Source organism: Gorilla gorilla, chromosome 4 (assembly GCF_029281585.2).
Source record: "Gorilla gorilla gorilla isolate KB3781 chromosome 4, NHGRI_mGorGor1-v2.1_pri, whole genome shotgun sequence".
In the NCBI taxonomy this organism is placed as follows: domain Eukaryota; kingdom Metazoa; phylum Chordata; class Mammalia; order Primates; family Hominidae; genus Gorilla; species Gorilla gorilla.
Genome location: NC_073228.2, coordinates 89311542 through 89335056, shown reverse-complemented (window position 1 = coordinate 89335056; position 23515 = coordinate 89311542). Strand labels below are relative to the sequence as shown.

General features: G+C 33.6%; 1 pseudogene; it reads left to right on the top strand.

Moving 5' to 3' along the window:
* The window catches only part of LOC101131217 (large ribosomal subunit protein eL14-like), a 160888-nt pseudogene extending 139867 nt beyond the window's left edge, over positions 1-21021 (top strand).
* The last annotated feature ends 2494 nt before the right edge of the window (positions 21022-23515 follow it).

The window sequence follows — 23515 nt, the reverse complement described above, 5'->3', positions numbered from 1 at the left end:
GGGCAACAATTTAGTTTCAAAGTACTATGTAAGTTCCAATGCTAATAATAAATCCTCCCCACAACTGGAAATAATTGCAGGTCAGTGATTGAGTTCCAGTATTAAATAATAAATATATAATGCCACCAAAGAACACCTGCAAAAGCTGGAAGTGGTGGCCCTCTCCGCAAATGCATGGGCATCAGCATAAAGATACAAGAATTGTTAAAAAAAAAAAAAAAAAAAGAAATAAAGAAAGAAAGGAAAATAGTGTCACCAAAAGAAACCTGTAAATCTCCAATAATGGACCCATAGTAAGGTTTTTATTTTTCTGGTAGCACCTCAAAAGAACAGGCAAGACAAGAAAAAAATATGCAAATATGACTACATCAAACTAAAATGCTTCTTCATAGCAAAAGAAACAACTAATTGAGCAACAACACAACCTCCAGAATGGGTAACAGTATTTGCAAACTATGCATCCAACATGGGGTTAACATGCAAACTATATAAGTAACCAGAACAACTCAGTAGGCAAACAGACAAAAAAACTCAAATTGTCCAATTAAAAATGAGCAAAGATCTGAATAGGTCTCAAAAGAAGTATTCTTAAAAGAAGACATATAAAGGGCCAGCAGTTATTTGACAAAAGCATATTACTAGACATCAGAAAAATACAAATAAAAAGAAACAAGAGATATTACCTAGCCCCAGTTAAAATGGCTTTTATCAAGAGACAAAAACAACAACAAAAAAGACAAAAACAAATGCTGGTGAGGATTAAAAGAAGAGGATACTTTTTATACACTGTTGGTGGAAATTTAAATTAGTATAGCTATTATGGAAGGCAGTATGGGGTTTCCTCAACAAATTAAAGATAAAACTATCACATAATCCAGTAATTCCACTATTCGGTACATATTCACAGGAAATGAAATCAGCATGTTGAAGAGAGAGCTGAACTTCCGTATTTATTGCAGCACTATTCACAATGGCCAAGTGATGAAATCAACCTAAATGTTCATCAATGAACAAACGGAGCTAACAGAAGACAAGAAATAACCAAGATCAGAGCTGAATGGAAGGAGATAAAGAGATGGAAAACCCTTCAAAAAATCAATTACTCAAGGAACTGCTTTTTGAAAAAATTAATAAAATAGACTGCTAGCTGGATTAATAAAGAAAAAAGAGAAAAGAATCAAATAATCACAATCAGAAATGATAAAAGGAATAGGGGAATATAACAATGGACCCCACAGAAATACAAACAACCATCAGAGAATACTATAAAAACCTATATGCACATAAACTAGAAAGTCTATAAGAAATGGATAAATTCCTGGACACATCCACCCTCCCAAGACTGAACCAGGAAGAAATTGAATCTCTGAGTAGACCAACAATGAGTTCTGAAACTGAGGCAGTAATAAATAGGCTACCAACTGAAAAAAGCCAAGAAACAGATGGATTCATAGCTGAATTCTACAAAAGGTACAACAAAGAGTTGGTATCATTTTTATTGAAACAATTCCAAAAAAATTGAAAAGGAGGGACTCCTCCCTAACTCATTCTATGAGGCCATCATCATCCTGATACCCAAACCTGGCAGGGATACAACAAAAAAAAGAAAAGAAATCTTCAGACCAATATCACTGATGAACACTGATGCAAAAATCCTCAATAAAATACTGGGAAACTGAATCCAGCAGTACATCAAGAAGGTTATCCACCACAATTAAGTTGGCTTCATCCCTGGGACATAAGTTTGATTCACCATATGCAAATCAAATGTGATTCATCACATAAACAAAACTAAACACAAAAACCACATGATTATCTAAATAGACGCTGAAAAGGCCTTCGATAAAATTGATCATCCCTTTATGATTAAAACTCTCATTAACTAGGTATTGAAGGAATACACCTAAAAATAATAATAGGCATATATGACAGACCCACAGTCAATATCATACTGAATGGGTAAAATCTGGAAGTATTCCCCTCAAAAAATGGTGCAAGACAAAGATACCCTCTCTCGCCACTCCTATTCAACATAGTATTGAAAGTTCTGGCCATGGCAATCAGGCAAGAGGAAAAAATAAAGGATATTCAAATAGGAAGAGAGGAGGTCAAACTCTCCCTCTTTGCAGATGACATGATCCTATATTTAGAAAACCCCATTGTCTCAGCCTCAAAACTTTGTAAGCTGATAAGCAACTTCAGCAAAGTCTAAGGATATAAAAGCAATGTGCAAAAATCACTAGCATTTCTATACACCAACAACATACAAGGAGAGAGGTAAATCATGAATGAACTCCCATTCACAATTGCTACCAAAAGTATAAAGTACCCAAGAATACAGCTAACAAGGGAAGTGAAGGACTTCTTCAAGAAGAACTACAAACCACTGCTGAAAGAAATCAGAGAAGACACAAACAAATGGAGAAACATTCTTTGCTCATGGATAGGAAGAATCAATATTGTGAAAATGGTCATACTGCCCAAAGTAATTTATATATTTAATACTATTCCCATTAGACTACCATTCACATTCTTCACAGAATTAGAAAAAAACTATTTTAAAATTCACAGGGAACTTTAAAAAGACTCCAAATAGCCAAAACAATCCTAAGCAAAAAAAAATGCTGGAGGCATCACACTATCTGACTTCAAACTACACTACAAGGATACAGTAACCAAAACAGCATGGTACTGGCACAAAAACAGACACATAGACCAATGGAACAGAACAGAAAACTCAGAAACAAGGCTGTACACTAACAACCATCTGATCTTCAACAAATTTGGTAAAAACAAGCAATGGAGAAATGATTCCCTATTTAATAAAGGGTGCTGGAAGTGCTGCCTAATCATAAACAGAAAATGGAAACTGGACCCCTTTTCTACATCATATACAAAAATTATCTGAAGATGGGTTAAATACTTAAATGTAAAACACAAAACTATAAAAAACCCTCAAATAAAATCTAGGCAATACCATTCAGGACATAGGCATGGGCCAAGATTTCATGACAAAAACACTAAAAGCAAGTGCAACAAAAGCCAAAATTGACAAATGGGTCTAATTAAACTAAATAGATTCTGCACAGAAAAACAAACAATCATCATAGTGAACAGACAGCCTACAGAATGGAAGAAATGTTTTCAGGGAAAAATTTTTCAATCTATTCATCTGACAAAGGACTCATATCCAGAATCTATAAGGAACTTAAACAAATTTACAAGAAAAAAACAAACAACCCTATTAAAAGTGGGCAAAGGACATAAATAGACACTTCTCAAAAGAAAACATTCATGTGGTGAACAAACATGAAAATAAAGATCAACATCAGTGATCATTAAAGAAATGCAAATAAAAAGCACAATGAGGACACCATCTCATGCCAGTCAGAATTATGAGTATTAAAAAGTCAAGAAATAACAGATGCTGGTGAGGTTGCAAAAAAAAAAAAGGAACACTTTTGCACTGTTGGTGAGAGGTAGATTAGTTCAACCATTGTGGAAAACAGTGTAGCGATTCCTCAAAGACCTAGCAACAGAAGTACTGTTTGATCCAGCTATCCCATCATTGGTTATATACCCAAAGGAATATAAATCATTCTCTTATAAAGATACATACACACATATGTTCATTGCAGCACTTACTATTCACAATAGCAAAGACATGGAAGCAACTCAAATGCCCATCAGTGATAGACTGGATTAAAAAAAAGAATGTGGTACATATACACCACAGAATAAAAAGGAATGAGGTCAACCACAAAAAGGAATGAGGTCATGTCCTTTGTAGGGACATGGATGGAGGTGGAAGCCATTGTTTTCAGGAAACTAATACAGGAACATAAAACCAAACACATCATGTTCTCACCTATAAGTGGGAGCTGAATGATAAGTATGGGGAAGGGAACAACACACACTGGGGCCTGGGGCCTGGGGCCTGTAGGAAGGGATTGGAAAATGGAGATAATCAGGAAGAATAGCTAATGGTTGCTGGCCTTAATACCTAGGTGATGGGATGATCTATGTAGCAAACCACCATGGCACACATTTACCTATGTAATAAACCTTCACATCCTGTACATGTACTCCTGAACTTAAAAGTTGAAGAAAAAGAAAGAAAATATAGTAGGGTCAGAGATGGTGTATTATGGCCAAATAGAACCCTCCGGTGATGAGCTTTCTGTAGAAACACCACATTGAACAACTAGAACAACTAGCCATGCAAGAAGCATCTTCATAAAAACACAAAAAATCAAATGAATGATCCTACTACTTGGTTTTAATATAATAACAATAAAAGAGACATTGAAGAAGACAGAAAAAGAACAGAACTCTTGGACTTTTTACACCACCACCCCTCAGCCCCAGGCAGAGCAGTGCAGAGAGAATATCTGTGCTTGTGAAAGGGAGAGTGAAGTGAATGTGGGATTCGGTGCCATCCCAATACAATGGAAAACAACACTGGGCAGAATGTTTTGGTACTCAAGGAAGAAGTATTTCAACTAGCCCTGGAGCAGAGGGGAATCCCCAGGTTGGCTTCAGTACAGGCTGATTAAAGTGGAACCCTGAATACATTTGAGTTGTAATCAGGTCATCATGATGGCAGTCTTTGGGCAAGACCTAGTGATGTGCTGGTCTCACGGGCAGTGGGATTGTGATGGAGCCCAGTACAACACCAACTGCAGTGGCCACATACATGCCTTTGTCACTCTTTCTCCAACTCTAGGCAGTGCCGCATCAGGAGAGACTCTTTAACCTTGGGGAAAACAGAGGGAAGGAGAACAGTGAACTTTTTCTTGCAACTTGGATACTAGCTCAGCCACGATAAAAGACAGCATCAAGCAAAAATACTGAAGCCCTGATTTCAGACTTTTGCTCTTAGATAACATTTCCAGACCCACCCCTAGCCAGAAGGAAATCCTCTGTCCTGGTGGAACAGACTCAGTCCAGCAGGATTCACCACCTGCTGACTAAAGTGGCCTTAGACCTTGAACAAACATCAGCAACAGCCAGACAGTAAAGGCCACAATCCTTGGGCAAGCCCCAGAAACGAGCTGGTCTGGGAGGCCATAGGCTTTACATGCAACCCAATATGGTGCCAGATGTGGTGGCCAAAGGAGTGCCCTTTTCACTCCTTCCTCAACTCAAAGCACCACAATGCTGAAAGAGACTCCTTCAGCTTGAGGGAAAGAGAGTGAGATACTTTGCCTGAATACTCAGGAAATTCTCCCTTATCTTTCCTAAGTCCCCCAATACTGTGTATCTAAGAGTTTCAAGAATTGCAGTGTTCCTGGACTTAGGGTGTCTACTAGTGCCGAAGCAGCTGCAGTGAGCATAGGCTTAGCCAACAAAACTCAATTTCTTTTGGATTTTTGAAAAGCCATTTTCATTTATTTATTTATTTATTTATTTATTTATTTATTTATTTATTATACTTTAAGTTCTATGTGAAAAGCCCTTTCAAGAAGGATGTACACAAACAAGTCCATACTGGGAAGACTGGAATAATTGCTTCTCTCTTCAATGCCCAGACATCAGTGAACATAAGCAAGATCAAGAACATCCAGGAAATCATGACCTTTCCAAATAGATTAAATAAGAATCCAGTGACCAGTCCTGGAGTGATGGAGATATGTGACTTCTCAGGCAGAAAATTTAGAATAGCTGTCTTAGGGAAGCTCAGTGAAATTCAAGGTAACAGAAAAAGAGAAGTCAAAATTCTGTCTGAGTTTTTAATAAAAGTTTGAAATAATTTTAAAAATTAAGTGGAAATTTTGGAGCTGAAAATTCAATCGACAAACTGAAAAAATGACCAGTCTCGCAGCAGGAGAATTGGTCAAGCAAAAGAAAGAATTAGTGAACTCAAATATAGCTTCTATGAAAATACATAATTAGAGGAGATATAATAATTATTATTATAAAAAGGAAATGAATATAAGATCTAGAAGATAGGGTCAAAAGGCAAATATGAGTTATTGAAGAATGATTGGCCTTAAAAAAGATGTAGAGAAATATATTAGGGTAGATCTTTTATTCAAAAGAGTAATAACAGAACTTTACAAACACAGATAAAGAGGAAAGTGTCTGGTTGAAGAAGGCAAAAGAACACCAAGTAGGCTCAACCCAAATAAAACTACCTCAAGGCATATAAATAATCAAACTCTCAAAAGTCGAGAATTATAAAAGGATCCCAAAAGCAGCAAGAGGGGATGAAAAAGCAAATAACATGTAAACGAGCTCTGAAACTTCCGACAGGAGGCTTCTCAGTAGATACCTCACAAGCCAGGAGGGATTGGGATGACATATGCAAAGCAGAGAAGGGCGCACGGGGTGAGGGGAGAAACCTTCTAACCCAGAATATTACATTCAGCAAAGTTATGCTTCAGAGGTTAAGGAGAAATAAATAATAAATATTTCCTCAGACAAACAAAAGCTGAGGGATTTCATTAACACCATACCTGTGTTACAATAAATGCTAACGGAAATTCTTCAGTCTGAAAGAAAAGAATGTTGGCAAGCAACAGGAAATCATCTCTAGGTATAAAACTTACTGATTAAAGTAAGCACACAAAGAAATACAAAATAATCTAAGTCTGTGATTGTGCTGTGTAAAATACTCAAATCTTTGGTATGAAAACTAAAAGACAAACCTACCAAAAATAAGAAGTACAACAATTTTCTAAGAGATAGATAGACAATATCAAAAACAAATATTTGTTCATTGTAAACAAAAATTGAGTTGAAATGACTATTAAAAGTTTTTTTATTGAAGTTTCGATTTCATCAACTGTATTTTGAAATTTTTCTCATAACAATAGTGTAATTTTTAAATGTGAGGAATTACTTCCAATGAAGTAGCAGTGTGTAGGTGTACCGGATTTCTATCAATTGAGATTAAATAGTTTCTCGCAACGTAATGTAATTTTGTGTAATTGCCTCATTTTATTTCTATCACCTCCTTCACATTTAATTAACATAACTTCTAGAAGAAAAAAAGTAGCTTTGTAATGTAATGGATATGTTATTTAGCTTGAATGTGGTAATCATTTCACAATCTATGCATGTATTAATCAGATTGTACAGTCTGAATTTTTATTTGTCAGTTATACCTTAATAAAGCTAAAAAAGAAGAAAACAAAAATATTTTAAAATTACGTTGTGGTGGTTGAATAACACTGTATAGCTGTTAAAATACATTGAGTTGTATACTTTAAATTGGTGCACATTCTGTGAATTATAGCTCAATACAGGAAATAGCAGATGAGCAGTATATGCTAACCCTTGCAAACTAAAGGTGAGATGTATTCAAATTGATTCAAATGCCACACTTTAAAAATTGAAATACTATTATTTTATTTATTTTGGTAGGGGCATTTACCTACCAAAAGAGGATAATGCTTTCTCTACAAACCTGTTTTAAAATTTGTGTTTCTTTTTTAATTATTGAAGAATGGTTTAGAAAAAAGAATAATTAAAGCACCATAAGAAAATGGGTCTATTCTCAGCTCTAACCTTATAGATCTGAGTTATTTTAGGTGAGTTTCAACTGATTTCAAATATCTTCATCTATAAATTAGGGTTGAAGTAGATAATTTTTAGTTGGAATAGATAAATTTTAATTTTTCACTAATTGAAAACACACTTTCATTTTTTTTACTTCCATGAGAAGATTATGGAAACTCAACTACATGTGCTTGTAAAGTAATGAAAAGACTTTATTGTAAAAGCAAATAACTCATCAAGAGGGAAGGAAAATTACATAGAGTAGGAGACCATCTCTGCTGATAGCATACGATTATCAGGTATGTTACGGACCCTTAAAGTGCTTATATGTACAGTTTTATCATAAAAATCTGAACATTTAGGCTAAATCACTCTTCTGACAACTGAACACAAGATGTCAAAACTTTATTCCATGGGATCAGTACTCTGAGCTAAAATACGATTTTGCAGCTCATGAGTATTGTAGACCCAGGCATGTAAAACTTGGCAAGTGAACATGCTCTGTAACAGTCACATTAAACACACAACAGTATTCTAGAAATCTAACATTGTTACCCATATTTTGCAGGTGCCCAAATTGTACAATCTCAAAAAATATTGGCTCACCATACATAAGCATGGTTTTATCACAGACAATTTCACGTTGCCAACACATTTTCCCTCCTGATTCAATGTATGTTTCTATGAATGTGATAGTCCTAAAAGTATATTATCTCTAAAACATTTCAGTGTAATATTAAGAAAGAAGTGGGAGTTTTATAACAACTAAGAACATGAAGATTTTTAAATGGCAAATTTATTCTGCAAATTAATGGAAATTATTAAACACATATTTATCATACATATGTTTAATATTAATAAAATCCCAAATTGCTAGGTTCTGCTTTGCATAAGCACCAAAAGTACTAAAAATTTTGATAGACATTGATGATACTATGAACAGATTCTGTTTCTATTGAATGTAAAAACTCATTTCCTACTTTTTTTTCACTTTCCAAATTTAGGTTTAAACAAGTAAAATCAAAATTCAATTTTATTGGAATGTTGAATTTAGTAGTACTGTACACAATAAGTGCCCAAGATGCCATGAGCAATATCATAATGCCAGGAGTTTCTCAAATAGTGTCACATAGAGGCATTAGAAGTCAGGTGTGCAGAAGTCAGGTGTACAGAACACACGTATGTGAACTGAAATTCCAGCACCTAAAGAAGATCTGCTTTATTACTTGTTCTTAATGGTATGTATACACAACATTTTTGAGCATCTCTTTTTAGGTTATAATTTTTAAATTGTTTGAGGATATATCAATTCTTTAGCTGTTTGTTCTTATACAAAATAAATTCAAATTTCAGCTGCTATTTCACTTTAAAGTCTTGATAATCATCATTCTCAGCAAACTATCGCAAGGACAAAAAACCAAACACCGCATGTTCTCACTTATAGGTGGGAATTGAACAATGAGAACACATGGACACAGAAAGGGGAACATCACACACTGGGGCATGTTGTGGGGTAGGGGGAGGGGGGAGGGATAGAATTAGGAGACATACCTAATGTTAAATGACGAGTTAATGAGTGCAGCACACCAACATGGCACATGTATACATATGTAACTAACCTGCACATTGGGCACGTGTACCCTAAAACTTTAAGTATAATAAAAAAATTAAAAATAAAGTCTTGATAAATACGATTAATAACCTCTGGATGAATTACACCTATGATCTAATAAAAGTATGATGCATAGATTATTGGAAACAGACATGTATATCACGACAGAAGATACCTATGAATCTGTGTTCTATCTGTACCTATCTGTGTTCTATCTGTACCACTTACTTGTTATAGCAACACTGAATAAAACATATCACTTCTTAGCTTCAATTATTTTTGCTATATATAAAAATATCAATAACTATATCAGGGGTTTTTAAACATTAATTTAGATAATATAAGGTGAAAATCATTCACTATAGTTTTTAAATGCTATATTAGCATTATAAATAATTATAAAAAATTATAAATATTTTTATAATTAGCATTATTATAAATAAGTATATATGTACTAACTGCAATCTTTAACATCCCATAATATTTCTATATCCTGGATTTCAAAATCCCCAAATTATCCTTTTTTTCGGTATTTAGAGTGATTCAGGAACAATATGATGAATTCACCCTTGGAATAAAAAGAAAATGGATAGTGGAGTCAGGGGCAAATAAATGCTAACACTTAATAATGATACAGTCTCTTCTCATTATTCATTAATTCTAAATTTGTGGATTTGCATACTCGCTAAAATTTATTTGTTATCTCTAATTCAATACTCATAATACTTGAAAGTTGATTTACGTATCAGAAAGTTTAGGCAGTATAAAAGATGAACTAGGGTGGGTGAATACTGGAGAAAATTAAACTAAAGTAGAAAACTGGGCCGGGAGCGGTGGCTCACGCCTGTTAATCACAGCATTTTGGGAGGCCAAGGTGGGCAGATCTCCTGAGGTCAGGAGTTCAAGACCAGCCTGGCCAACATGGTGAAACCCCATCTCTACTAAAACATAAAACAAAAAATTAGTTAGGTGTGGTGGTGTGCGCCTGTAACCCTAGCTACTCAGGAGGCTGAGACAGGAGAATCACTTGGACCTGGGAGGCAGAGGTTGCAGCGAGCCAAGATGGCGCCACTGCACTCCAGCCTGGGTGACAAGAGCAAAACTCCATCTAAAAAAAAAAAAAGAAAACTGTTAAAGTAGTCTATGCCAAAATAAAATAAGTGCAGATGGTATGTCACTAGATATTTAGAAGGTGGTATTAAAAACAAAAACAACAAATTTGGAGATTTGGAAAGTGAGCTGTAAGAATGGTAAAGGAGAAGTTCAAAGCATATGTGGTCATTTCCAATCTTATAGCTGGGAAAAGTGAAGGGATGGTATTGATAATGTGCATGGATAATAATGGCTGTGAAACAGGGACTCACCACTGGATGGTGTGATAAAGAAAAAAACATTGACCTTTAAAATTGTTTCCATAGTCTAATTATACTTCATATCAAAGTTATATATCTCTTTCTTACCTCAAATCTAAGTGAAGTTGATCAAATAAAAATAATAACTGTAAATTGGCTTTCCAATTTTAAGAAATATGCTGAATTCAGAAACATTTTTATTAACACTTTTATTAAATAGCACTAAACCAAGGTGTAACTTACGTATGTATTCCTATTTTAATGAAAACATCAAAACATTTTTAAATAGTTCTGTATAATGTAGTTTGCATGCACTGCTACTGCCACAAAGGTGATAGGGACATAGTTTATATATTAAAAAAATTGTTTGTGCCTTCAAATAATTTAAAGCTAATAAAATTTCCCTGTTTTATTTTTTCTTCTATCAGAAACCAGTCTGAAGGTGGTAAAGCAAGATGTTTGTCACCTGTATAAGCAGATTTCTTATAAGGTTTTAATAGATCACCTTATTACTCCTCTTATCTTAAAATTTTGAGGAATTTTTCCGAAAACTTTCTTCAAACAATATTATTTTTCAAAGTTTAACATTTTAGTCCAATTAAAATTTCAGCAAAAATAATAATAAAAGAACAACAAAGTGGTTATTTCTAATTCTATACAAATAATGCCTTGTGAAAACCTGTTATCTTTCCTGAAGTTTGAATATTGGATAGCATTCAAGCCAAAGCAACCAACAATGTTTGTCAGCACCATTTGACAGAAAATAGGTAAAACCTCACCAACATATCATAAATAATGTTTAAATAAATCTTTGCAATGAAATTATACTTGTAGATTATTTATTTGAAATATAAAACAAGAGAATTTCACTAAGTTACTAATGGTTGTTTGTTGTTTAGGAGAGTTGTCACTATTCATGCCTGAATTGTAACTTTTAAATACCACCAACTTAGGGAAAAAAATAACTAGATAACAGTTTTGCTTTAATTTTATTATGTTCATGCTACCATATTCCCAGGTTCTAGAGTAATCATATAAAATGTTGTGTCCCATTTGTGAAACACTTGGGAGAGAAAAGGTTGGGACAAATGCTAAGACAGATAGGACACTGGAAATACTGACATAAACTATGCCTGTTCCAAATACACCAAAATATATGGTTACCATATATACTATTTCTGTAAATTTTCATATTTCTAGTTCTTTCTCCCAGTCCCTTAGGGACTTCATTTGTTTTTTATTTGTATCAGCTAATCTGATGAGGTGGAATAAAGTAATTGTTAGGAAATTTATTTATTTATTTTTTTATTATACTTTAAGTTTTAGGGTTAGAACAAAAACATGTATTTTTTGGTCTCATAAGGATACCTTGGAATAAGCTTTTTCGCAAACAATTCCACAGAATTTGAAATTATTGTAAGATATATTTAAAATTAATGTTTATAGGATTTTTAATTACCTTGAATTTTTTTTAATGCATTTGTATTCAGTTAGTTTTACTATGCGATAAGTTATCCTAAACCCAGTGGATTAAAATACTAGCACTTTATTTAGCTTACATTATATGGGATGGCAATTTGGGTTGCTCTAAGATAGGTGGTTTTGCTGGGCTGGACCAGGCTTAGCTGGTGGCAGGGCTCACTAGTGCTTCTGTAGTCACCTGCCGATCTTGCCGAGTGCTGACTGGACTAAATTGTCTCATCTGGCATGGGTGTCCAGGCTCCAAGTGTTCTTTTATTCTTCAGCAAGCCAGTCTGGATTTGTCCACATAGCATGCAGCAAAGTAAAATGTGTGAAAGGGCGTGAAAATAGGGACAAGATTGTATATATCTCTATGTATACACACACACATATACACACATACAATTTTCTATAATAGATTTCAGAGTTCATTGGTTTGATTTAACATGTAAATATATCATTTTATTTTTCCACTTCAATACTTCTCATCTGAATACCCTAATTTTACTTTCCTAGTCTATTGTTTATCTTAGTTTCATTCCATACATCTTCTCACTGATTTTATACTATTCTATAAGGATAATTAAAACAAATATTGAATCCTGGTTTTTTGTTTGCAGTCTGCATCTCTGTATATTTTGATATGGCTGCTAGACTTAGCAAGAATTTCTCTGCTTCTTTGGTTTCCATGACACCATTTTTTCCTAGGTATAATTCAATGTCTTGTAATTCTTCCTTCTAATTGCTTTCTTACCTCTTTCTCTTTTTTATGTCATGCCTCAAATCTATTCTTTAGCCTCTTTTCTTCTTTTCTTTTAGGCTTCCTTCTATATAAATTATATCCAATTCACATAAATTGGTTAACTGCTCTGTCAAATGTTTCCATGTATAGTTATTTAACATTGGAATTCATGGAACTTTGCCAATTCCAACAGCCTCTTTGACAACTTTGCACTGATGTATCACATAAAACAGTTTTAAATCATAGGTCAGAAGTTAAAAGCCCTTTAATATAGGTGTAGGTAAGTTTTCCTATTTTACTTCCCATATGCTTAAGCTACTCTATAAAAAATTTTCCCATATATATATATTTCTTAGTTTTTACTGGTACACTTTGGCTCTTTTTCCTCAAAATAGAGGAACATGTCCAAATTCTACACCCTTTTCTAGACTACATGCAAAATCACTTACATGACACCTCCACTAATGTTTTAATGTCAAAGAAATCTCTCCCATTTGAATTAATTTTACTCTGTACATCCCTTGCCAAAGTTATTTAACCATAATAATAGAATAAAATGTTTGTTTTAAATAACTATTATTTTATAAACACGTATTCTGATATTTTTATATTCTGTCTAGCATCCCACATTGATTTCATTACATAGTTGCAATTTTAAGCACTTTTGAGCACAAATAAGTTAGTGGAATAGCAAGAGAACGCTGTCTTTGCTTATGCCAGATGGATGTCAGATAATTAGGAGGGGCAGTGGATTCTCTGTTTGTTGAGCAATCATAGACGTACCTTCCAAGTCCTAATTTTTCATTACATCTACACATGGCCCAGAAAAGTAACTGAACTCATTTAACAAAGTTGTTGGAGTAATCATTATATAAGCAAAAATGAAGAGAAGATTATTCCCTAAAATCCAAATTTCTTGTTACCAAAAATGTATGCTCCTACCTACAGACATTATTGTACATGTAAACAGTAAATGGCTGTGCAGATATAAAAATATCATTTTATATAATTATAAGCATGCATCTGCATTTTGTTCTTGTTTACTTGTCTCAGACTCAGGAGACTGGCAAAGAAATTGTGTTTGCCTAGCAGTATCATGGTGTCCTACATGAAAATAATTAACTTGAAAATACAAACTCAGGAAAAAGAAGTCCATTTGTTTTCTTATTTAGAAGCATATTCTGACTATTGTTTCAAGCTCTAAGAGGAGGGTCTTTTTGCCTCAGAATATTTAATAACCCCCAGCTTGTTTTTTTTTTTCCACAAGACAATTTTTTGCTTAAACAAGTTCTCAAGTGAAACTCAATAACATCTCGCATGGTTTGCGTAGCACAACCTACATTATTTATTTAGTGACAGGACATATACATGAAGATCTTTGTGGCCTAAAACCTTCGAGCAGGGCTTGGTTTGAAGAGTTTTAGAAAATTAGATATTTTTTGAATAGAATACTCATAGTAGTAGCATTAGGTGGCTCACTGATCATGGAGTGTTCATTTGAGTCAAGCAAATAACTACATAATCTTTAAAATGATGATTGAAGTGGAAAATATCACTATCCATGTACATCTAAGTGACAATAATGTAATAGAGTTGATATAAGTAATGTGATTAGACATGAACAATGATTGCTAAATCAGAGTAACCAAGATATGTTAACTCTCTTCTGTCCTCCTCCTGACAATTCCTTTAGCCACACTTCTACCTAAAAGGTTAATTAATTGCCTATTACTGTAATCATACTGATTAATACTGAGAATTATCAAGCTGTATGGTAACTTTCTGAAACCCTTCAAAATTTAACTCAGTGATAAGAAACATAGATCTTGACGACTTTTATAACAATTTATTTTCAGATATCAAAGACAAAATATTTCAAAATGCACGTTAAAATCTCTCCCTTTGAAAAAGCATTTAAAATTTTCCATTTTGACAAATGTCAGCTGAAAGTGCACAAAATGCCTAGCAGCAATGTTTTACATTAGGAAGTCATTTTATTGAGTTAAAATGAAAGGAAATGAATTTTATAAACTTACTTTCAAGTATTCTTCTATATGGCACACCTTTATGTGAAAGAGTTCTAGTTATATGAAATTTGGTGAAAACAAACAGCTTAATTTGTATGTTATTCCTTTATATTTTGTGATATTTATAGCACTTATTTTGTAATATATTATACCATAGGCTCATATAATCATATTATATATATTTACATAGATTTATATAAATATATAACATAAATGATATGTTATATATAATATATAGCTATATTTACATATTTTGTATTATATATACTTATGTATCTATATATTTATATTTTATATGTAAATAAGTTTATATATACATATGTAATATCTATTATATATAAATATATATTACATTACATATATAATATATAAGTATATATTAATACATAATATAATGTATAAATACATATTTATAAATGCAACCAATAGAATATGAGTGTATACTATTGAATATGAATGTATGAGTACATTCTTTTACATACATAATTATTTTCATCTAAAGACATTTCTCTAGGGTTTAAAATCTGTGTTATATATTGGTATATTTCTACCATCCAGCATCTATCACAATGGTAAGGACACAATAAGGTGTTTAGTATATATCTTACTAAATGTTTTTCTGAAATATTGTATTTAATTGTGGAAAATATATTTGGAAACATTTCTATCACATTCAAACTTCAGGAACCATGTAGAATCACTGTAAAGTAACGAAACTTGACATTAAAAATGAGCTAATAAGAATAATATCTGAAAACTATATATTCTTCAGTAGTCATGATATGTGGCAATCACTTTCATTTTAGCAAAATAAAAACAAAGAAACCCAAGTATCACTTCTGTATTATAGTCTCAAAATCTACAGCTTGTATGAAAACTAAATCTTATTCAGCACTCATAGTTAAGATCCTGATGCATTTTTCCTAGAGGAGACATTCTACAGGAAACTTTGTTGCTGGTAAAGCTTATTCTATCTTGAACTAAGTAAACAGTTCATAAACTGTCTACTAGAAGTCAGCAGTAAACAGTCAGTCTCTGAAACATTCACTAGACTGGAAAAAAAAAAAACTTCCTGAGATACCAAATAATTTATTCAAAGCTTACACCCAACTCATGTGTCTAGCAGAAATTTATTTGAAATTCCCAGATTAGAGAGTATATGATCTCTTACTAGAGCTACTAAGAATCATTTCAGCAACATTTAACCTGTGGGATAATGTTGTAGTCTACAGCTGCAAAGCCAGTTAAAAACAAGTCAATCAAAGTTAACTTTACTGTTTTTTTTTTTTTTTTTTTTTTTTTTTTTGAGACGGAGTCTCACTCTGTCGCCCAGGCTGGAGTACAGTGGCGCGTTATCTCGGCCCACTGCAAACTCCACCTCCTGGGTTCAGGGCATTCTCTTGCCTCAGCCTCCCAAGTAGCTGTGACTACAGGTGCCCGCCACCATGCCCGGCTAATTTTTCTGTATTTTTAGCAGAGACGGGGTTTCACCATGTTAGCCAGGATGGTCTTGATCTCCTGACCTCGTGATCCGCCCGCCTTGGCCTCCCAAAGTGCTGGAATTACAGGCATGAGCCACCGCGCCCGGTCAACTTTACTCTTGACAGTGATTTTGCAACTGTGTGCTCTGAAATCTTGAACGTCCTCCAACTTAGTTCAACTCTTTCTCATTTTAATGACGCTAACTATTGCTATTCAGTAGAAAATAATGAGAAACAGCAAAATCCAAGGACTGCTTGAGTATGTATGTTTATAAGTAAAATTGGAAAAAAAAGCCAAGTAATGTTATTATGTTTCTTTTCATAGTTGTATATGTAAATTATATATGCATCCTATTAAGATTTCTGAACTATTTTGAGTAAAAACATAGATTATGTCTGGGGATATTCACACTTCCAATATACACTTGTCCTTTGAAATTTGTCATATTCACATTGGCTTAGCTTTTGTTTAAATGTTTATTTTCTTAGTTAAATAATGAATCCACATTCTGGTGGCAGATATGACACAACTGGGTTAGTAAATATAGACTCAACAACAGTCTAGGTCATTATTATTAAAAGTTCTTTATCAGTTGATTTTGTGGTATGTTTTATAACATTAATATATAGGGTCATAGCAAACCTATAGTATTTTTTCATTTTACATATTTTATTGTTGCAAAATAAGCAAACAGTTTCTAAAGTGTATGTGTTCAGCTCAATAATACTTCACAAAGTGAATACACTTATGTAATCAGCACCTATGTCAAAACAAGTTGAATATATACCAGCCATCCTCCTGTAGCTGTTACACTACATGACAAAGGTAATCGTTATTCTGACTTCTAGTAACATATATATATATATACATATATATGTATATATATATGTATATATATGTACAGCCAGTTTTAAAACAGTATACAAATAAATTATGCAGAATGAACAATTTTGTGTTTTTGGCTTCTTCGGCTTAATATTAGGTGTGGAAGATTCACTCATGTTTTTGAATATAGTTTTAGTTCAATCATTCTTTTTGCTACACATGTATGAATAGTAGCCCATTGAATGAATATACCACAGTTTATTTATCCATAATTCTGTTCATATGTATTTGGGATTTTACTGAACCAAGGCTTGTAAGAAAAAAAAAGCTGCTATAAACATTATTTTACTTGTCCATTAGTGAATACATGTAGAAATTTATTTTGGGCATATTACTAGAACTATGTATATGTCTATAAGTAATATGGGATATGTGTATCAGGGAGTTACTAGGTGTCAAATAGTTTTCTAAAGTGTTAAGTTTATGAGATTTGTTTTACTTCATCTTCTCACTAAAACTTGAAATTATCTGTTTTTTCTTTCCTATTTTTGTTTCACTCATAAAGCTCTTTGATCTATTGTATAGCTTTGGGACATAAGTTGCTTTTCTTAGGTAACATCAAACATGTTTTAAAGTTATTCATTGTCTATTTAGTTAGCTTACTTTTAGAGTGACTGTCTACACCTGTATTTATTTTCCTTTTTGGTTGTCTAATTGTTTAGATTTTTTAAAATTATTATTATACTTTAAGTTCTAGGGTACATGTGCACAACGTGCAGGTTTGTTACATATGCGTATACATGTGCCATGTTGGTGTGCTGCACCCATTAACTCGTCATTTGCATTAGGGACATGGGTGAAGCTGGAAACTATCATTCTAATTTTTTTGATTCTTAAATTATTTTTAATCTTCTGAGTATAACATTATTGATTTTTTGTATCCTGTGTAATAAATATTTGCTTACACCAATATCATAAAATATTTTTCTTTTTTTTTTTTTTCTAAATGCTCACTTGTTTAACCTTTCAGATTTAGGACTGTAATACATAAAGGAAATTTTTTGTTTATGTTGTCAATAATATATTAAAACCATTTTTTCCTATATTTGTATCCAATCGACATAGAACCATTTATTTTAATAAAACATTTTAACACCCTAGTATAGTGCTTTAAGCTTAAGTCAGATGAATGTGTATGAGTGACTCCATTGCTGGACTCCTTCTCCACCCCTTCTTCTTTTTTTTTTTAATTTCCTTGGTCAGTTTGTCTATTTTTGATAGAAAAAAACAAACTAATAAAACCTACACACACACACACACACACACACACACACACACATATATAAAGGTTGAAAGTGAAAGAAAAGAAAAAAATTATCATGCAAACACCAACAAAAAGATAACTGGTATAGCTGAATTATTATAAGACTATCACATACTTTTAATAATAAGCTTTTTGAAAAGTGAAAGAGACATTTCATGATAATAAAAGGTTCAGTCCAAAAGAAAGAAGTTGTAATTCTAATTATGTGTATATCAAAAAACATCATTCTAAAACATATTTTACAAAAAATATACAGAATTAAAAAGAGAAGTGTACAAATCCACAGTCATAGTAGAAGACTTTAGAAGACATCTTTGTATTAGAGCAAGTAGTTATAAAACTAAAGAAAGATAACAGCTAAAAAATTCATTTAGCCAGCTTGACATACTGATATGTAGAACAATGGAACAAATAATGGCTGGGGGTTTATTCTTTTCAAGTGCACAAGGAAATGTCACAAAAATAACTGTATTAGGGTTCTCTAGAGGGACAGCGCTAATAGGATAGATGTATATATAGAGGAGACTTTATTAAGGTGTATTGACTCACATGATCACAAGGTGAGGTCCCACAATAGAGCGTCTGCAAGCTGAGGAGCAAGGAAGCCAGTCCTAGTCCCAAAGCTGAAGAACTTGGAGTCGGATGTTCAAGGGCAGGAAGCATCCAGCACGGGAGAAAGATGTAGGCCTGAAGACTAAACCAGTCTTGTCTCTCCACGTTCTTCTGCCTGCTTTTATTCTGACTGTGCTGGCAGCTGATTAGATTGTGCCCACCCAGACTGAGGGTGGGTCAGTCTTGGTCAATTGACACAAATGTTAATCTCCTTTGGCAACACCTTCACAGACACACCCAGGAACAATACTTTGTATCCTTCAATCCAGTCAGGTTGACACTCAATATTAACCATCACAATAACCATAAGCTAATTCATCTAGAGAGCCTCATTACATTTCAAAGGATGGAAATCATTCTTAAAAAAAATTAAGGCTGGGTGCAGTGGCTCTTGCCTGAAATCCCAGCTTTTTGAGAGGCTGAGTCGGTTGGATTACCTGAGGTCAGGAGTTCGAGACCAGCCTGGCCAACATGGCAAAACACCATCTCTACTAAAAATACAAACATTAGCCGGGCATGCCACACGTGCCTGTGGTCCCAGCTACTTGAGAGGCTGAGGCAAGAGAATCACTTGCACCCGGGAGGTGGAGGTTGCAGTGAGCCGAGATCGTGCCAACGCACTCCAGCCTGGGTGACACAGCAAGACTCCGTTTCAAAAAAAAAAAAAAATTAAAATACATTAATATTACGCTAAACATAAGAAGTAAGTACATAAGTTTAAAGAAAACAAAATAACAGCTTGTATATGAGGCAATGCACTTCTAGAGGATTAACAAAAATAATTAGGAAATCTATTTACATGCATAATATTGAAGATATGGCAGAAGAAATCATGGGAGATGAATATTGATTTGAGAGAAATGTATTGTTTGTTTTGTTTTTTTAAAAATAACTCATTTAAATTGTTAAATTTCGAGGATAGAGAAATAAATTTTCAGGCATTTGACAAGCAAAGCAAATCATCCCTTAGCGTAAAAATAAAAATAATCAAGCTGGTGTTTGTTCTTTTAATTCTAAGAAGTGATGCCAGAAAACAATGAACAATTCAACCTCCGGTGTCTGGTCACAGACTCCTTAAAGCAAAATGATCATATCTGTCAGCATACTTACATTGTGTGTAGCATTACAGAACTAATGTAGAAATAGTACCAACACTAATATGCCTAACATTTGAAGAAGCAGTGTAGAGTAGGGATCAATCAACATAAGGTGTTCAGGTGTGTTAGAGGTTGGACAGGTGGCCTAAGTCTCCTTTGGACCTCATGCCAGAAAGCCGGTCCCAATTGTAAATGTTATTGATCAAAACAGGGCTTTGGTTAATGGACATTGAACTAGGGTAAGGAGACAGGCCGCTCCTTTCAAATGCATGCGGCTCACTGACTTCATCCTCAAGTTCGTACACAGCACCCTAAAGAAGTATGTCCGACAAGCCTGGCAGAAGGCCAATGTCAGTACAAAATGGGCAGCCACAAGGCAGGACAAAAAGATTGAAGCCATAGAAAGAAAAGCCAAGATGACAGATTTTGATAATTTTATAGTTATGAATGCAAATAAAATGAGGAGCAGAATAGTCAAGAATGAAATTAAGAAGCTTCAAGAGGCAGCTGTCATGAAAACTTCTCCCGAAAAAACACCTGCTGCTAAAGGTGCTGCTGCAGCTTCTGCAGTTCTCACTCATATGTGGGAACTGAACAATGAGAACACTTGGACACAGGGTGGGGAACATCACACACTGGGGCCTGTCGTGGGTTAGGGGGAAGGGGGGAGGGATAGCATTAGGAGATACACCTAATGTAAATGATGAGTTAATGGGTGCAGCACGCCAACATGGCACATGTATACATATGTAACAAACCTGCACATTGTGCACATGTACGCTAGAACTTAAAGTATAATAAAAAAATAAATAAATAAAAATAAAAATAAAGAGGACCACTGCAGGAAAGAAGGCTTCAGCCTAGAAGCCTCCTTCCCAGGAAGCCACAGGCCAGAAGGCAGGTCCTCTTCCAAAAGCTGAGAAGGGTCAGAAAACTCCAGTTCCGAGAGCACCTGCTCCAAATGCATTTGACAATAATGCATAAGAGTCTGTTATGAAAGTAAATAAAGGTTCTTTTTGACACGTTGAAGACATTTTTTTAAATCTAATTTGCCCAGGAAAGCCACCACATAGATTTTCATAGTCTTGTATTAATTTAACTATTCTGTTTCCCTCTTGATCCACTGCTGTTTGTATATTTTGATAAACTTGTGCATAACTCTGTAACACAGAAAACAGCTGATGGCTAGGTAGATCCACTTCTTCCTCAGACCAGACATTTTCAATAAAATGAAAATAGTAATACGTAAGTATCATGTCCTGAGGAGACACTAGCCCAATCTCTCAATACATTTGATTACAAATATCAATATAAGAAGATAATAATTGTTTGACAAGGTCTGTAGAGAATTCTCTTGGTCATGACCGTTCAGCCAAGAATATTTCTTTTCTTCTGGTACAGGGACTACATCTCGCACACGGGAATTTTTATCTCCTCTTTCCAGGTTGAAAAGAGATTAGAATGACATTTTTACATTTGCCGCTTTGGAAGTGCCTTTAACTCAAAATAATTCTTATACCCACATGGCATATTTTGGGGTACATATTCTGCCATTCATCAATATCTGTCATTTTATCATTTGTTTCCCAGTTGATGTATCAGTTTTCAATTTGTTTTACCCCATCCTGCCTTCTTTTAGATGAATGAAATACTCTCAGTCCATTTTTCCTCAATTTACTTATTTATTTATGCATGTTTTGTTGTGCTTTAAATAGTGATTCAAGATTTACAACATGGATTATTCACTTAGTTGATAAAAATTATTACTTTCAAATATTCCCTACAGTCCTAAAATCTTATACACAAATTCCATTTAATTTTTATACCTCGCATCATTGTATTCATACATTTTAGTTAGTATTCAGAATTCTCTAGATGTCTTTTATTTGCCTGGTACTGTCAATGTTTCATAAATTTCATTTATTTTTATTTTTATTTATTGTATTTATTTATTTATTTATTTATTTATTTATTTTTTGAGACGGAGTCTCGCTCTGTCGCCAGGCTGGAATGCAGTAGTATGATCTCGGCTCACTGCAACCTCTGCCTCCCAGGTTCAAGTGATTCTCCTGCCTCAGCCTCCTGAGTAGCTGGGACTACAGGCGCACGCCACCACGCCCTGCTAAATTTTGTATTTTTAGTAGAGTCAGGGTTTCACTGTGTTGGGCAGGATAGTCTCAATCTCTTGACCTCGTAATCCGTCTGCATCAGCCTCCCAAAATGCTGGGATTACAGGTGTAAGCCACAGCGCCTGGCCATAAATTTCATTTTTAAACTCATATTTCAGTCTTCGTTTCCCTTCATCTATTCTTATAAGTCTGTGTTTCCTTCTTAATAAAAATTTGCCTTAATAATTTTTATTTCTTTAGAGCAGGTTTTCTGGAGATAAATTCCCCAGTTGTGTTGTTGTTATTGTTGTGGGTGTTATCTGGAAGAATTTGTACTTCTAATATTTAAAGGATATTGAGTATAGTTATTCTTTCTTTGTTGTTATCAAGGGGCCTCTAGATATCACAATTCTAGCATAAAAATTGTATTATTATTTTTTATTGAAGAAGCCTTTTCATTTTTATTGTGGGATTTTGATTTATGTATATGTAAAATGTATATTTAGAGACTTCCTTATATTTTGGATATCCACTTTTAAACTAATTGCAACATTAATATAAATTATTCAACCTGTATGTAAATATAAAGCAGAATAATAAAAAGAATAAGAATATTTCAGGGTTCTTGCAGCCGAGACCTAATTTTTATTACTATGTCTTACTTTCTCAAAGCAAGACATATCTATATATCTATAACTTTGTATCCATGATTTACCTGCATTTAAAATATATGTTTTTTCAAACATCTAGTTTTCCTAAAAATATATTTTGTGTGTTTCTTGGTCTAAAGCTTTTAAAACTGGCATCGTGTAACACTCTGCAATTATTTATTTCACTCAACACTATGTTTCTACAACTCATCCAAGTTACTGTTGTATTAGGTTGTTCATTAATTTCCAATGCTTTAAGTATTCCATTATGTGCAAATATTAAATTCACTAACTCACCTCAAGTGAGTGAATATTTGCCTTATTTCCAGGTTGGTGTATTTTTTAGCCATTGTGAAAAGTGCAATCAGATATTTTGTAAATGTCTCTTGGTGAGTAGAGAAAATTTTTCTAAGTCATATACTTAAGAATATAATATCACCTTTTCAAGATAACTCCAAATTATTTCTAAAGAGTTTACACCAATCTACACTATCATTTTTAATGAATAAGAATTACCCATTTTAAATCTTTTGCCTATACTCAATGTCTTAGACATTTTATTGCTGCTAATAATGGTGAGTATAGATATGTATATCTTTGTAGTCTTAATTTGCATGTCCTTCTTTTGTAATAAGACAATTCATTTATTTATTCATTGACTCAAGGAGTGGCCCTCAACTATATTGCACTTGATTTGGCATAGTGGGAAACAATATTCAA